Below are 17,519 nucleotides of genomic sequence, written 5' to 3'. Positions count from 1 at the left end.
TCCTAATGCTCTTGAAAACATTAATTTTCTTGCCTGGGTAGCCTCATTCCAAGGCCCAGTCCGATCAAAATTAATCCCCCGATAGGAGAACTTATCAGTGCTTTAAATTATATAGTTGTTAATAAAAATATATCAAATGTTTTTCTCGTTTTTTTCTCACAACTCATTGTGCATGTCTTACTGATATTTACGTTTAAACCCCTATCTTGCATGTAAGTAGCAACGTTAGTGACAGTTCTTTGAAGCCCTATTTGCGCCCGCACTATAATAACTGCATCGTCAGCATAAAGTAGAATGGGGACAGGAGTAATTTTAATGATCGGATAGTCCTGCCGATGTTTAATCAAATGTTGACCAAGACTATCAATATATAAAGAAAAGAGGAAAGGGGCGAGTATACAACCTTACCTCTCTCCCTTTCTTATACGAAACTTGGATGAGCACTCCCCCTGCGTCCCATAACGAACCCTAGCCCCTGCCTCCCTGTACAATTCCTTAATAAATAGAAGCAAAGGTGGATCAACTACCATATATTTAAGGACACTCCATATATTTCATGTTTTATGCAGTTGAACGCTGAACTGAGGTCAACAAATCACAAAAAAAGTTGACCCTCCTTTGCTAATGTATATTCACTTATAATCAGGCTTAAATTAAGTCCTTGCTCGATGGTACCGAGCCCCGCTCGAAACCCATATTGTAGGTTAGATAACACGCCTGTCCCTTCAGCCCATGATTGTAATCTGTTTAGAATCACCCTCCCTACTACTTTCAGGAGGGAATCTAACAGGGAGATTGGAAGATAGTACCTTGGTTCATTTCTATCCCCCTTTTTAAAAATGGGGATCACTATTGCGTCCGACCATGTGGGAATAAAACCATGTCGACCTCAGCTAATTAGGACATTGGTTAAGAGTGGGGCCCACAGATCAATGTTAGTTTTGTATATGTCCACAGGGACGCCATCCGGCCCTGATCCTATACCAGATGCACTCTTAGTTATGGCCCTGGTAACTTCCTCTAAAGAAATTCTAATATCTATAGGGAATACTAAAGTCTGTGCACTATCGTCGATTATCGTAGCTCCTGAGGATGCCTCATTTTGTCAAATGGTATCATCCTTATAGAGACCCGAAAAAATGTGACCCACTTTTCCTCAGTAATGGCAATATCTATAATATCAGTGTCCCTATTAGAAAAAAAGGAGCATTAACCGCTTTCCAAAAGCTAATATTATCTTTCCTTGCGCATGCCTGGTGTAGCGTCTGCTACGCTTCTAATCTCAATTGTGCCTTACACTTATTTAACGCTTGTCAATATATGGTTCTAGCCTGTCTAATTTCCTCCCTAGATCTAGTTTCACTATGTAGTGCCTTCTTTAGATGGGTATGGGCCTTACTACATTCTCTATTGAACCAGCCCTGTGACTTTATTTATTTTTATTTTATTTTATTGAATTTATATTGCGCTCAGCTACCCATAAAGGGTTTCCCGGCGCCAGGGACAGCCTAAAGAAGAGGGATAGGTATTTGCTGAAGCAGGGAAAGCAGAAAACATTTGATCACCTAAAACAGAAAGGTTTTTAGCTTTTTGCGAAAAGCCAAAAGATTAGTCTCCGTTTTGAGCGTCAATGGAAGAGCATTCCACATCTTCGGCCCCAAATGGGCAAAAGAGCGACCTCCCATTTTTGTCAAGCGAATTCTAGGAATTACAAAATTTTCTTGATTTGATGACCTAAGGGAACGATTTGGCTGATATGGTCGGACAAGATTGTGCAAATATGCAGGAGCAGAACCCTGATGGATCTTAAACATAAGGCACAAAGTTTTAAAAGCTACACGGTCAGCAATTTTTAACCAATGAAGGTCACATAGGGCTTGTGTGGCAGACATTCTGCGAGGAACATTGCACAGAAGGCGGGCAGCTGAGTTCTGCACAACTTGGAGAACATTCATTGTAGCTTTATCAGCTCCCAGATAGAGCACATTGCCGTAGTCGATACGAGACATTACAAGAGCCTGGACAACAGTTCGACGAGTAGACTCAGGCAGCATCCATAGGATCTTCTGCAACCAGCGTAGAGTATTAAAGCAGATTGCAGCGACCTTAGTTGCCTGTTGACGCATCGAGAGTTTCTCGTCGATTAGAAAGCCGAGGTTACGAACAACTGGCACGGGGGTAGGCAGTGGGCCCATATTACTAGGCCAATGTCTGGAACCCCACAGATCTTTATGTTTACCAAGTATGATAACCTCGGTCTTTTCACCATTGAGTTTTAGCAGGTTAACCTGCATCCAGGCTGCCACCCTAGAAAGGCCGATTTTAAGGGCAGAGGTGTCCTGAGACCTGCTGTCAGACAAGGAGAACACGACTTATGCGTACCCTGTTTCTGCTCCCTCGTTAATAATTTCCAAACCTCACCTAAGATGTTAAAGAAGGCATTTAGAACCTCTTCATCGTCCCTTTCCTCAGAAAGACAGGTTTCGAATTTGTCACTAGACCTATTAACCAGTTACTTAATAAAAAACACAGGTTCCACTTTTGCCCAATTTAGAGAATACCCTTCAATACTTGCAAGATTGATATTAAAATTATAGTGTAAGTCCTCATGATTCTTAATTCTATCTGACCTCATTAAATTGAAGACCGTGCTGATTGGGTAATGATCACTCATTATAATATCATGTGTTTCAAAAGTGCAGATGTAACGTAAGTACCTATTTGATACTAAGACGTAGTCGATAATTGAGTTGCAGCCCCTACCATTAAAGGTAGCCTCAAAAGGTTCTATAGGGGCACACAACTCGTTGGCATATCCCAGGTCAAACTGAAAGAAAATCTCATTTAACAGGTCCCCCAGAGTTATATGAGCAAAGAGGGCCATTATATCTTCTTTACATTTACCTAGACCACAACAACCCCGTCGACCATGTTGACACAAGAAGCAATTAAAATCGTCACCCCAAATAATACACATGTCACCAGACATTTTATCATCTAGATTACTCAGTGTGACATAAATTCATTAACACATTCGTAGTCTGAATTTTGGGGATATTATTGTAGAAATTGATTAGTGCTGTACCATTTCCTCCTACCCTATTCATTATTAGGATCTGATGATATTCAGTCTCAATTGAAAGTTTCGTATTATTCACCCCAGCCATGTTAGAGACATATATACATAGACCCCCTTTGTTACGCCCCTGCTCGCTAATGATTGCCGGTGTATGGAAAGATCGAAAACCATTAATATGTTTTCCTTAACTGACCAGGTTTCTTGTAAACAAATTATGGATTATTTTTCTACAAAGGTTAACCACTGAAGCTCTCTCACTTTAGTGGATACACCAGCAATATTCCAAAAGAGTATTTTACAAGCCTTGATTGTATCTTCCTTTACCTGTCCCCCTCCTAACATGTTAGAGGAGTTGTCCCCATCCATGGTTGGTGTTACTACATGGTTAGAACTAGATTCAGGATTGCCATCAGAATGAATTTAGTTTCCAACCGTCTCCACTCCCTCAATTATATGATCTAAAATTAAATTGCAATCTATCCCATTCTCACACAAGATACATTGACCATGGTCCAGCTCATGTGAGGTATCACGCGAGAGTGATAGAGATTCCAGCCTCACTTTGCCAACCCCCACAGATGCTGTATTCTTGGTCAATCTATGTCTTCTAAAGTGGTTAACAGATCAAAACGATTGTGGAGCAGGACATTACATGATCTCGTAGTGTCAGCATAAGGAACCCTTACGTAGTTAATAAAGTTAGTCACAACTGGGGGCAAATAAAAAGCACCTAGAGGTAAAACGTTAACTTCAGTATAATTAAAATGTGCGTTCCCTGCCCTTGTAAGAGCTGCACGAACTAGCGTAGCATCGCTAAAAGTCAAAATAATACAATTTCCCTGAAGGGTTTTCCAGCCCTTTCCCACCCATGTAACCCGTCTGACCATTTTAAAATGATCAAATAATGCATCAGCAAGACCGCCTTTTCTTTGCTAAGCCAATTAAGAGATTTATTTCGAAGACCCTCCCATGTTTTGTGTTCTGATGTGTGCAGTGAAGGGAAATTGGCTAGAATCACTGTGTATGGTGTAGCCGCTGGTGGTAAATCAAGATGTTTAAGATCTAGGTTCTCTTGGGAAGCCCTTGTACCAATTCATTGTCCCCCAGATCTAGTATTAGATCTTTTCTTCTCTATTAAAGGCTTATTATGGTCATTATTAGGTTGCAATTTATTGCCAGGTGACGTACATCTTTGGGTGGACAATCTAGTTACATCATGCATGGTGTCTGAGTTTTCTACGGTTTTGGTCCTGGTGGGATGAGTCACTACCTGTGGGATTAAGAGTGAGCTACGGGGATGGTTGTCATTATGTAACATTATGTAACCCCCCAGTGATAACTGTTATCTCCTCTAAAACACCTTTCTATATTAGCCACTCTGTCTGTTAATTTCCCTAGAGCTTCGACCGCATAGCTATATAAGTCATCAATCTTCCTCGCAATTTTTTCTAATTCAAGGGTTTGGCCCTCAGTTTGCACATTCTCCATAGCTCTCCCAGCGCTGAGAGAGCTACTAGGTACGGTTGTTTTTGACTGATTGCCCACGTTTTTTCTTTTCTTGGCTAGCGTCCTTTTACTTCGGGTCGCCGGGGTCTTCCCAACAAGTTTAACTGCTTGTAACCCCTCCACAGCATCAGCATTCTTACAACGTTTCGGTGGTGGTTGGGGATCCTCCTCTAGGTCACTCACATATAGAAGATCGGATGTCTCCTGAATACACCCATTGTGAGCACCCTGAGCAATTTGCCCCTCACATGCTGATGTGACTGATTTATTAGGAGAGCTCACGCATGTATTACTTCAAGTTCAAGTTCAAGAATTTATATAGTGCACTACTCACCCAGAGGGTCTCAAGGCGCTTGGGGAAGGGGTTTGTTATTTGTCGAATAGCCAGGTTTTAAGTTCTTTTCTGAAGGAGATGTGGTTCTGTGTAAGGCGGAGGTGAGTGGGGAGTGAGTTCCAGGCCTTGGCCGCCAAGTAGGAGAAGGATCTACCTCCCATGGTGGATCTTTGGATACGTGGAACTGCGGCGAGGCCTTGATTGGAGGATCTTAGTTGGCGGGTGGGTGTGTAGAAGGATAGTCGAGTGTTGAGGCATTCGGGCCCTAGTTTATAGAGGGCCTTGTGTGCGTGGGTGAGGAGACGGAATGTTATTCTCTTGTTGACGGGAAGCCAGTGGAGGTTTTTCAGGTGGCCGGTAATGTGATCTTGGCGAGGGATGTCCAAAATGAGTCTCGCTGATGCGTTTTGGATGCGTTGGAGTTTTTTCTGTAATTTGGCTGTGATTCCGGCGTAGAGGGTGTTTCCGTAGTCTAGTCGACTCGTAACCAGTGCATGGGTGACGGTCTTTCTTGTCTCGACGGGGATCCAGTGGAAGATTTTTTTGAGCATACGAAGTACGTTGAAGCAAGAGGATGAGACTGAGTTGACTTCTCCGGTCATCGAGAGGGAGGAGTCTAGGATGAAGCCAAGGTTGCATGCGTGGTCTGTGGGTATGGGTGCTGAGCCCAGATCCGAAGGCCACCATGAGTCGTCCCAGGCAGAGGGGGATGATCCTAGGATGAGCACTTCCGTTTTGTCTGAATTAAGTTTTAGGCGGCTGTTTTTCATCCATACGGCTACTTCTTTCATGCCTTCGTGAAGATTGGTTTTGGCGGTGTTGGGGTCTTTGGTGAGGGAAAGGATCAGCTGGGTGTCATCAGCGTAGGAGATGATGTTAAGGTTGTGTTGACGCGCGATGGAAGCGAGTGGACTCATGTAAATGTTGAATAGGGTGGGACTGTGTGAAGATCCTTGTGGTACACCGCAGATGACTTCGGTGTCCTCTGATTTGAATGGGGGAAGTCGGACTCTCTGAGTTCTCCCAGCTAGGAACGAGATGATCCAGTCCAATGCTTTTCCTTTTATGCCAATGTTGCTGAGGCGTTGTATGATGGTGCTGTGACAGACAGTGTCGAAGGCGGCTGAAAGATCGAGTAGGATGAGGGCCACTGTTTCTCCGTTGTCCAGTAGTGTTCTGATGTCGTCTGTTGCTGCGATGAGGGCGGTTTCGGTGCTATGTTTGGCTCGGAAGCCGGACTGTGAGGGATCGAGGGAGTTGTTGGATTCGAGGAAGGCGGCGAGTTGGCTGTTGACGGCTTTCTCAATGACTTTGGCCGGGGATGGGAGGAGGGATATGGGGCGGTAGTTTTTGAGTTCAGAGGGGTCTGCTGTGGGTTTCTTCAGGAGGGCGCTGACTTCGGCATGTTTCCAGCTTTCTGGGAAGGTAGCAGAGTTGAAGGAGCAGTTGATGACATCACGGAGATGGGGTGCGATGATGGAGTCTGCTTTGTTGAAGATGTGGTGGGGACATGGGTCGGTTGGCGAGCCAGAGTGGATGGAATTTATTAGGCGGATGGTATCTTCGGTGGTGATTGGGTTCCAGGCTCTGAGATTGTTAGAGGGTGGTTTGGGTTCTGAGGGAGGTGGAGCGGATTGTTCGTTGGAACTGTTTTCGAAACTGTTATGCATGTCGGCAATTTTGTTGTAGAAGGAGGATAACGAATCGCAGAGGTCTTGGGAGGGAGTGATGTCGTTTGAGGCTGCGGTGGGGTTGGTGAATTCTTTGACGATGTTGAATAGTTCCTTGCTGTTATTGGCGTTGTTGTCGATTCGATCCTTGAATGCTGATTTCTTGGTGGATCGAATCAGCTGGTGGTGTTTGCGGGTGGCTGCCTTGAAGGTGGTCATGTTGTCGGTAGATGGGTTTTTTCTCCAAGTTTTCTCGAGAGTACGGCATAGCTTCTTGGATTTCTTGAGGTCATCGTTGAACCAGGGGGCCTTTTTGCTGTCTTGTTTGGTGTGATGGTTTTTCAAGGGTGCTAATTCGTCAGCGCTGTGAGTGATCCATTGTTTGAGTTTGATGGCAGCTTGGTTTGGGTCTGATGAGAGGGCGGGTTGGTTTTGGTTGAGCGATGTGAGGAGTTGGTCGGTGGTGATTTTGTTAAATTTTCTTCGGGGAATAGTTTGTAGGGTGTTGTGGGTCGAGGTGGTTTTGTAGCTGAAGTGAACACAGCTGTGGTCCGTCCAATGGAGAGCTGTGGAGCGATCGAAGGAGATGTGTTTGCTGGAAGTGAAGATTGGGTCGAGCGTATGTCCGGCTATATGGGTGGGGGTGTCAACAAGTTGTTTGAGGCCGAGATTGGCCAGGTTGTCTAGAAGGGTGGTGGTGTTGCTGTCGTTTTTCTTTTCCAGGTGGAAGTTGAGGTCTCCTAGTAGAATGTAGTTCACGGAGGCGAGGGCATGTGGACTGATGAAGTCAGTGATGTCCTCGCTGAATTGTTTACGTGTTCCCGGAGGCCTGTAGATGAGGGTGCCTCTGAGTGTGGTCCTAGGGTCGGTGTGGATCTGGAAGTGGAGGTGTTCGGCGGTAGTAAGGTGATCGTCGGAGCTGATCGTGATTTTGATGGTGTTCTTATGGACAATGGCGATGCCTCCACCTGTTTGGGCGGTGCGGTCTTTTCGGATGATCTTGTAGTTGTCCGGGATGGCTATGGCGATGTCGGGTGTTGATGATGCGTTCATCCATGTTTCAGTAAGGAAGGCGACGTCCGGTGACGTAGTGTCGAGTAGATCCCAGAGTTCAATGGCGTGTCTGTGAACCGAGCGGGTGTTCAGCAGGATGCACTTCAGGTGGTTAGAGTCATAGCTGAGTTTGGGGTTGGTGGATGTGGTATGGGTCTTGATGCTGGTGAATTTGCAGGAGTGGCAAGCGAAGGGACCGTGGGTACGTCCCGGGGCGGCTTCGTAGCATTAAGGTGTGCGTCCGGGGTTAAGGGCTAGGAGGGTGGCGGCGTCATACGTAATGCGGGGGGAGTGCGGATTGCGGGGGCCAGGGGGTCTGGCGCTAGGCACGGTCCAGGCGCGGACGGGCGTAGACGGGCTTACCTTTGGCGCACCTTCGGCGCGCATGGGGCGCGACCGCTGCGCGTGAACGCTGCACGCGAAAGCATTTGTCATATGTGGATAGTGGGAGGGGAGGGGCGAGGGAGGGTCAGCTGGGAGGCGGTGCGGGCTGTGGAGGACGGGCTCCGCGGCACAACAACAAGTAAAATGGCCGCAAAAAGCGAAAGTGGAGATAGGCTGGGGCACAGAGTCAAACAATGGCTGGGACAATGTGTCTGGCGAGTGCGACCACTATCGCTTTAGAATACAGGCAATGCTCTTTTAAACAACGCTGCACAAATAGCGCTACAGCTGTAAATGCGCGATTCCGAGCACAGTGCTACAAACCCCCAAAAGCGCTACAAATAAATTCTAAGTTCAGCAATGGTTATCGCGCTATAGCGATATTCAATCTAGGAGCCAGCAGATAATAAGCAGCAGATCAATCCAGAGCATAAGAAACGATACCAGGTGATGGCTGTGGGCGAAGGGAGCGACCGCTTCTGAAAGCGACGTGTCCAGCCTTCCTTGAGTAAGAGTCTCTTCTACAGTGTTAACTTGCTCTTCAATAGCCCCCATTGCACCAGTCAAATAAGTCATCAGGGATTTTTTCCTCTCGTTTTTCCAGCTGAAGTGGTTGTGTGGCCCGTTCTCCTTTTACCCATTACTTTGCAATAACTTGGCAGTCAAGATGAGAATCAGGAATCCCAAGCCCACGCTAATGCAGATAAAACCAGCTTTTCAGACGTTGCAGGCCCTCTAGGGGCTGTGAGTAAAGTGCGGAAGTGCAGGGCCCCAAGGGACAGCAGCAAAAGGGCAGATTTTCCGGTGCTCGCGGTCTCCCACACAGCGGGACCGCGACCGGCTTTTCAGGTGTTGCTACCCCTCCAGGGGCTGTGAGTAAAGTGCAGTAGGGCAGGACTCCAAGGGACAGCAGCAGAAGGGAAGATTTTCTGGTGGTAGCTGTCATTGAGCAGCCAATGCTACTCTTAAGAGGCTCAAAGATGCAATATCACATACTTTAAAGGCCAACTGAGGATAAGAGGCACTGTGCATGCCTCACCCTCTTGGTCTTCACCTGTGCCTCTTCCTCTTGAATGAGCATTAATTAGTCAGGTTGGCGAATATAGAGCTAAGTACGCTGGTTTGGACTTAGAGAAGTGCCAGTTTTTTAGGTCTGCGGGGCGTTTGTCCTTATATACATGATGAATCGTGCATAAGACATTCAATTAATTATTCTCATCTACTTGGTGTGAATTTAAAGGGTGTATTTATGTGGTGCCGCTTATGCTGGTTAAGGCACACTATTGGTGTCTGGTTCTGAAGTATTTGTAGCCTTGCAATTATTATTTTAGAGGGGTCAGAGTAGATCATATTACAGTAATTGAGGCATGTCAGGATGAGGGACCTAATGCGCTTGACTCTCTAGTTAATTTGGAAGACGGAGGACTTTTCTAGACAAGAAAGGTATGTGTTCACATGCTTTGACACTGCTTTGACTTGAGGCGTCAGGGTGAGATTGGCATTTAGGAGGTTCCCTCAACTCTTTACTTTTGGTTAGGTGGATGGGTGTGTTCCAAAGCCTGAATGCCAATCAAGGAGTCTCTGACTACCACAATCTAAGTCTTAGTGCCATTCATGCACGGAAAGCTCTCCTTCATCAAGTAGAACACACTGCTTAGGCAAACCATGCTTTTGGTTGAATCGGCTTTACTGGTTTCTATGCCATATTGGATTTGTGTGTCATTTGTGTATATTTGGAAGTTCATCTTGTACTGTTTATGGAGCTGTACCCGGAGGTATATATAGATGTTGAAAATAAGAAATGAGAAGGACAATTGTTTAGGGTAACCACAAGACACAATGAGTATAGAAGATTCACACGATCCAATTTTGGCTGCAATTTGTAAGAAATAAATTGATCTATTGCAATGTGGGTTTGGGTCTGCCTGCCCAGTATTCAAGACTTTCAATTGATAGTATTGAAGGCAGATGACAAGCCAAGAAGTGCAAGATCAGTCTTGGTGACGTTAATGAGCGACAAAAGGAGCTTTTCCTTCCTGTTGGTCAAGATAGGCTTGGTACATCTTGCTGGGTGAAATTGAGACTTGACGCTGTGAAGAACGTGATCTAGATCCCCACGCTCACATAGCTATCGTGTGAATTGCTTTATATGTTTTTTCTGAGAAAAAGAGAGATTGTAAATAGGTTCATTTTTAGCCAGTATTTTTGGGACAACGGGTGTGTTTTTTCTGAAGGGGAGAGATGATGGCATGTTTAAGAGGGTCAGTTACAGTGCCACAAAGAAGTGGGCATTGGTAATGTTGGTTGTATCTTCTGCAAGCAGGTGGAAGAGTTGTTTATAAAAAGTGGGCCAGCAGCCCCACATTGATTCCTAGATACCATGGCGCTTTATCCTGTCCTGGGGTTACTCCTATAATTATCCTGCAATGTACATTGTCATTGATCGCACTGTGATTTCCCGATGTTCTTTTGTTTCTTTTGTTATTTTCAAAAAACAGAAAATGAAAACCTCATTTACTCTGTATGAAAACTGTGCTAGCGCCCTTTGTTCATTCCTGTGGCAAGCCTTCTACTACAATGACTCTTTCAACACATGAACTTTAATTTCACGAGGCTGTCATTGCGATTTTCCTCTTTCATTTAGCGGCCGGCCCCTCGGGGTTGTAGGCGGCATGCTGTGTAACAATATGAAGGTACAATTAAGGTTTTCAAAAAAAAAAAATTGGGCCAGCAAATGTTCTTCGAAGATTCGGACACTATTATATTGAGGGTCAGATCTATCATTTCACCCCTTTCTAGAGGCTTGAAATGTGTTAAGGCAGATTGTGGTGGAGGTGGAGGGAAAGGTTAACAGGACATACTTCTGCCGAGTTGGTGATGGATTTGGAGCTTGGTGATTTCGAGCTTGGGGTACTCAAGGAGCTCTTTGCAGTGTCAGTCAATCAAGGCTTACTTATTAGGGCATTTGGGCTGCATAGGTTACAGTAAATATTGAGGATTTATTTCATTTGTTTGGAAGCTACAAATGTTCTTTTGATTGAGTAAACTATTTTGGCTCTCTTGATGGCTTTGTGTTTCCTGCATTAAACTTAAACGTTGGTATGTTACTTGCTCCATTGCATTTCCTGGATTCACTTTGCATGTTTCAGTTCAACAAGTTTCCTGATACATCACTTGTTGGAGGAAAGAATGTCTAGTTTGGATGATCTACTAAGGTATTATTGGATCTAAAATGTTGCAATAAGAGTATTGTTCGGTTTGAAGAATTTGACACTGTTTCAAACGATCATGAATAAATACTTCTCCTCCTAGAAGGAAAAGTATTATATTTAAAGCCCTCTGTATTATGCAGTTGATCTATTAAACTTCAAAGCCCACATTTTTGCCATCTAGGTTTCCAATTTATCACCAGATCTGAACCTTATACTCTGCTGAAAATGATCTCATTTGAAAAACGATGGTAAGGCTGGCCAGATGGGACAGGAAGCTTTCTGAGTTGCAAGAAGTATTTGTGGCACTCCCTCCCATTGCAGTTAAAATCTGAATCACACTGTCTTCAGTTTATCATAAACTGGGTGTTTTACTTAAACTTTGACGTGTATCAGTTTTATTGCCTAGAGTGCCATCAAAGTCATGTGCATAATGACAAGAAATTCATCATGTGTATGTTTGTGCTTTAAAACAAAAGCCAACTATATAGGAATATGATGGTGTCCTATATTTATGTGTATGAGGCCTCTAGTGGTCCTCATATACCTTACAAGCATTACGTAATCTGGTAGGTGTGACTGGGTGTGGTTAAAAAGTTTGAGATGCACGGTGTTCCTTTAACGGTTGCATGCTGAAGAAAAAATACATACAGACAAGAGAAGTGTGTATGGTGGGGTCTGTTATATACTTCTGCGCTAGGGAGGATGCTACAAATGGTAATGAGATAGGGGACACATCCCCCCAATGATATGAGACTGTTCTCCCTGGAAGTTTGTCATGGTCCAGCAAACTGCTTGTGCTTTCCACGTGTGCCTCAAGAAGCAGTCTACGGTTGGCATATGTGGAGTCAAAGTACAACTCTAGCTTTTGAGAGGCCCTCGAAGAAGGTGAAGGTCCTACAGAGGAGCACAGTCTGTCAAAACTGGAACCAGTTTTTCCAACTGTCTCAGCTTTAGAGGCTCAACATGCATTTCTAGCAGGATTTGATGAGGATGTTTTCTAGAAGACAGTGGTTTGGACTTTGAGTCAGGAAGGCAACAGAGTTCTCATCAACTGCTTCCTTAACCGGGATTATCCATCTTGCAGCTGACATGACCAGTTGACAGAATAATGTGCAGAAATAACTTTACTTATTTTGGTTTAAAAACCTCAAATGGGGCTGACAGGGTGTGGTCCCATTTATTCCCACAGTCCTCGAAGGCGTTCTAGATCCAGCTCTAACAGTAGGAAATACGTTCTTTGTCATGACAGAGGGAGGAGACCTCATCTAAAAAAGGGAGTGGTTTATGAAGAGCAAGAGACCCTGCTGATTGAAGCAGGGGTAAGCTATTTTGTAGTTAGGTTTTTGGTGATTTTTACGGTCAGTCATTTTAGTGTCTTTTTGTTTTGTAAATATTTCAGTTTTTCGGAAATTGGTTGGAGAATGTATTGTGTTGTGTTCTTGAGTATACACTTATTGGTACTCTTTGATACTCCTTGCAATGAACACTATTTTTGGGGGGATTGCCAGCTGCTTGTGTCACAGCTACTTATGGTTGAGCAGAGTTTCATTGAGACTTGTGTTGAGACCTATCCAGGGTGTGTTTTTTAAGTTGGTATGTTTCCTCCTGTCCAAAGTAATAACCCAATTTCTGGCAACATCCATACTGAATTTGTTATTTTATTTATGCCACTCTAAAAAAGTTCTATTCCAGCGCTCATTAAGGGACTGGTAAATGCTTTGGTCGATTGGACACTTCTGTAGGGGTGGTCAGTTATCTCTCTCTACTATCTCCAAATCTAAGCGCATCTGCGTCTTCCTCTGCTGGGAAACTGGCAGTGGATCTGACAAGATCACATGAGAATAAACTGAGAAAAAACTGGAACTCCTCTCAGTGTTGAAATGTTGGTGTCTATGTGGCCTCGCTCTGTGTGGATTGCTATGGCTGCCTCTCCCTAGCCCTTGGCTTGCTTGTGGGTGCTTTTGCTTGTGCTTACGCCTGCTCCTGTTGCTCCTAGATGGAAGTGTAAGTTAGAGGGTCATAATAAAGACGAAATGTTGGTGTCTAACAGTGTTGGGGAGGCCTATGGTTCACTCTGTGGCCACTATTTTTGTCCTGCGGACGGTGATCGGAACAAAAACAGACCACACCCGGATCTTTCAAGCCAGCCTGTCTGGCAGTGCCGGAGTGCCCGACAAGTCAGTCCAATATTGATGTCTGCCGTAAAATAAAGCACAAAAAATTAACAAAACACAAAGGCAAGACTGCTCCTGTATGAAAAATGTGCCACAGAAATGTGACTAACATGGCAATATTAAGCAGGGGCTGAGTAAAGTCCCAGCCATCATTGCTCCAGAACTCACATTTCTGCTGCTAGTACCAGCACCATGGTTCTGCTACATTGTGAATAAAGATGAGTTCTTCGGTTTGAGCTTTTCCTGAATGCTCCAGCCAGCTTTGGGACAGAGGGAGCTGAGAGAAGATCCCCGCCAGAAGACGCTTCTTAGAGACGAGTGTGACAGCAACCTGGGGACCGGGAGACACCAGAATCCCTAACTTCATCAGCGACAAAATGAAGTCACAGCTGGATCCGCACCAGAAGCAGCGAGAAGAGTGACTGCAGACCCTTGTGGCGGCTTTGATAATACTCTCCATCAGAATCTGTCACCGGGCGATAAGTGATGAATTAGAATCAATTACAGATTTAAAACAATGGCTGTCGCCGTGGCATTTCAGAAGCCCATCCTCATCTTGCTTGATCCCCAGCTGAAGGCGTTAGGCTGCTGAGTGGTCTGCACTGCTGTCACTCAGAGCCTTCAGGCGGGCTTGGATGGGACAGGGAGCCTGGCTGCTGGAAGCAAAGCACAGAAGAGGAGAGAGTCTGATCTCATGCTTCATGTCTGTGACTGGTTTTTTTCTTTATTGGTGCAGGGTTCATTGCTTAATTTGTAACATAATTAGTGCTGGTGACCAAAGCACTGCTAAAATGACAGTGGGCGGTGTTACTAAATGTCCCTGAGCCAAATACAAAGGCTGCATACTCCACCGCATTCCTCTTTAACCCGCTGCCAGGCACTCCCTGCCCCTTTATACCACTCTTGCAAGCTTCCTGCTTTCTCCCTTTGCTTTTCCATCTTCTCCTCTTTCTTCTTTCCAGTTTGTGTGAATATACATAAATAGTAAATAGTGGTATTTAAATTGTTATTTGTGTAAATACTGGAAAGGCAACTTTGACATTTTTACAGTGCAAGCATCTCTCTTATATACTGGAGTGAACAAAGTCAAAAACGTGCATGAAAGCAGCACCAGGATTGGATAGAGCAGGCTCTTCCAGCGTTCCTAAAAGCCCTAGAGGCCTGCGCTTTCTCTAACCCAGCTGTATAAGACAGCAGGGTTAGGGAACTTTAAAATGCTCATGCCTGTCTGGCCTTCCAAGATGGCCGGCAAATGAGACATGCACATTTTATTTTAAAGTGCACAGCTCCCTGCTCCTGCCACTCTGCAACGCTGGCCCCATCCGGTCCTGACAATTAGTTCTGGACAGGTTGCTGAAAAAAGAAAACAATAATTAATAAACTTTATCACTGTTTTATTTTTCAGCTCTGGGGCTTGTGGGCAGACGCTCCACTGTTCAAATGGAGGAGCTGCCCATGCAGGTGCTGCAAATGTGTACGAGGATGAATTAAGCATATTTTTGTGGGGCTCAACTTCTTGGCAGGGTGGATGGCTTCCATTCTGTGAAAATAGTGGGTAGACTCCGCCTACATGTGTGTATTCCTGACTTGTGCCCTGACTCAGCCTCAATCCAATAAACAGGGCCGGTCTTCAGCATGTGTGAGCTGGGCCCACACCCATGGTGCTGACTTCCAGAGGGTTACTGGAGCTCCCACAACAGTCTCCCTATGACTTAGGTCCAAAGAAAAGTGGGGCAGATTTATGAGGCCCTTGCGCCTCTTTGCACCGCAATTGCGTCACTTTATTTGACGCAACGGCGGCGCAAACAATGCGCCCTATTTACAACGTGATGCGCAGGAACGCCTCCTAAAAGTGGCTGAGTGAAATCTATAAGATTTCACTCAGTCACTTTCAGGGCAATGCTGCGTCAAAACCCTGCGCCTGCTTGAAGCAGGCGTAGGTCTTGACGCAGCATTGTGAAGATGGGGCACCCCCGAGCCTTGCTGGAGCTGCGTCACGCTTGCGACGCAACTCCAGCAATGCGCCACCTTTACGGCACAGATGTGTCACGCATCTGTGCTGTTTTTGCCCCATGGTGCGCCGCATTGTAAATGTGGCGCACCATGGGTGGCGGAGCTGTGGCGCACTGTGGCGCACATTACTCTGGCGCATCCCTGGGGATGCGCCAGTTAACATAAATCTGCCCCAAAGTGTTTAACACTTTTTCCGAAGGCTCTTGGAGGCTTTCTACTTTATGTATGCTGTTTCCTTTTAAGACCGCCTTAGTTGTGTCCCTCCTGCCTTCCTCCTACTCTTCCCTGATTTTCATTACATAGACATTTAAAGAGGATGAGTGGAAGGGAGTGCCACATTTGGTTATGCCCAGGGCGCTCTCTGAGAAAAGCTCTGGCAATACATTTCTTTGAGGCATGGAGCCCAAGTGCCTCCTCTTCACATTCTCTGGAGGAGAGGGGGGCATCATTTTGCGTTACGCCAGAGAATGACGTGAAACACAAAGCTGACAGACAGATATGCGCATAGCCTTCTACCTCGAGAGACAGAGGGCAGAAGGAATGGAAGGTCTGAGCAGGGGCGCTTCCAAGCGTGGGGTCTCGAGCTGCAGACCAGACGTCCTACGTTGCAACCCCGGTGCCTTTCTGCGCGGACGCAGGTTGACTGGATCCTCCCAGTACATTATCGGATACGCAGTCGCTTCCCAGGAGATTTCCGGCCCGCGCTTCCCTTAGCAGTTCCTTAGTGCAAAGTAAATCAAGGGCGCTGATGGAAGTGTCCCTGAATGTCCTCAAACAGACTCCCGCATACACAGCCCCAGGGCCTCATTTTCACCAAGCGGTGTCTAGCGAGGCAGAAATGTTTTAAATACCAAATTGCGCTGCAGCTCAGCCCCTCGGGGCACGAGGTTCCTCGCGCCGCAGCGCCAAGTGCCTGCGCCACCTCCAAGTCGGAATGAATGGGGCTCGGCTGGTGATTGCCGAGTGGCTTGTGTTAGCCTCCTGCAGTCATTTCAAGACTCGCGTGCTTTGCTAACGCAGCACGGGGGAGTCTCATAACAAACATCGGAGATTTACTGGCGTACGATTAATAAAATGCTGATGCTGATGAGCTGGAGAGATGGAGCGCGGGGACAGAGTGGGGACGCTGGCAGAAGAACTCCGACCACCTTCCATTACCCGTCGAGATGCCCAGAGATCACAGGAAATGAAACGGAGTGCGCGAGGTTTATGAAGCAGTAGCTTAGCACGGGGCAGTAATGTTGGTGTCATTGGATGGTCGAGATGCGAGACAAAATGGGCCCTATTCAAATTATAATGATGGGCCCCTGAGGATAGCTATACCCGCGGCACAACTGAAGCCACGCGGTTCCTTCCACTACTGAAGACCCTGAGATTTTTAAGATGGCGGTGCCCTGATTTGATGCCCTCAGAAGGCGCTGCCAAGTGAGACACCATTTATAGGGTGACCAGAATTTTAAAGCCAAAAACTGGGACATTTCACAAAAATAGAAAAAGGTCTACAATTTTACTTAACCCCTTGCATGCTTGTGACGGAACCGTTCCGTCACAAGCCTCGGGTGAGCTGTGCTTGTGACGGAACGGTTCCGTCACGGCCCGCTCGCCGCGCCTGCGCGGCGTGAATTCCGCGCCTGCGCTGACAAATTGAAGGGTGGGCGGGTTCGTGACGGAACCGTTCTGTCACAAGCACAGCTCACCCGCGAGCCGTGACGGAGCGGTTCCGTCACAAGCACGGAACCGCCGCGCGGCCGCCCCACCCCCTTAGCGCTACGGCGCAATAGCCGCCGCAGCGAAGGGGTTAAACCCAGCGTACGGAATGACAGCTCTCCTCAGCAGAGAACTACAGAACAGGCAATGAGAACATAAATGAAGTGCATTTTTTAAACCCAGTTGCTTGCCTGTTAATTAAATTGCTTTCGTGAAACAACTGCTAACTATCCTTGCTCCGAAAAACTATAAAAAAAGAACCTCCCGACGTTTTCAGTTGATCCTCTCTAAAAACCGGGACATGAGCGAAATTTCCTGATATCTGCCGGGACAACTGGTGAACAACCTGGACCGTCCTAGCAAATCCGGGACACCTGGTCACCCTAA

At 46.1% G+C, this 17,519-nt stretch overlaps 1 protein-coding gene across 1 annotated transcript in view; it reads left to right on the top strand.

Moving 5' to 3' along the window:
- The window catches only part of LOC147732399 (opioid-binding protein/cell adhesion molecule-like), a 2,769,197-nt gene that overhangs the window by 1,375,121 nt on the left and 1,376,557 nt on the right, over positions 1-17,519 (top strand). The gene's annotated exons all lie outside the window — the stretch shown is intronic.

This window comes from Lissotriton vulgaris, chromosome 2_1 (genome assembly GCF_964263255.1).
Source record: "Lissotriton vulgaris chromosome 2_1, aLisVul1.2, whole genome shotgun sequence".
Lineage (NCBI taxonomy): Eukaryota > Metazoa > Chordata > Amphibia > Caudata > Salamandridae > Lissotriton > Lissotriton vulgaris.
Note: the sequence above shows the minus strand (reverse complement) of the source record. Positions and strands in the feature narration are given on the sequence as shown.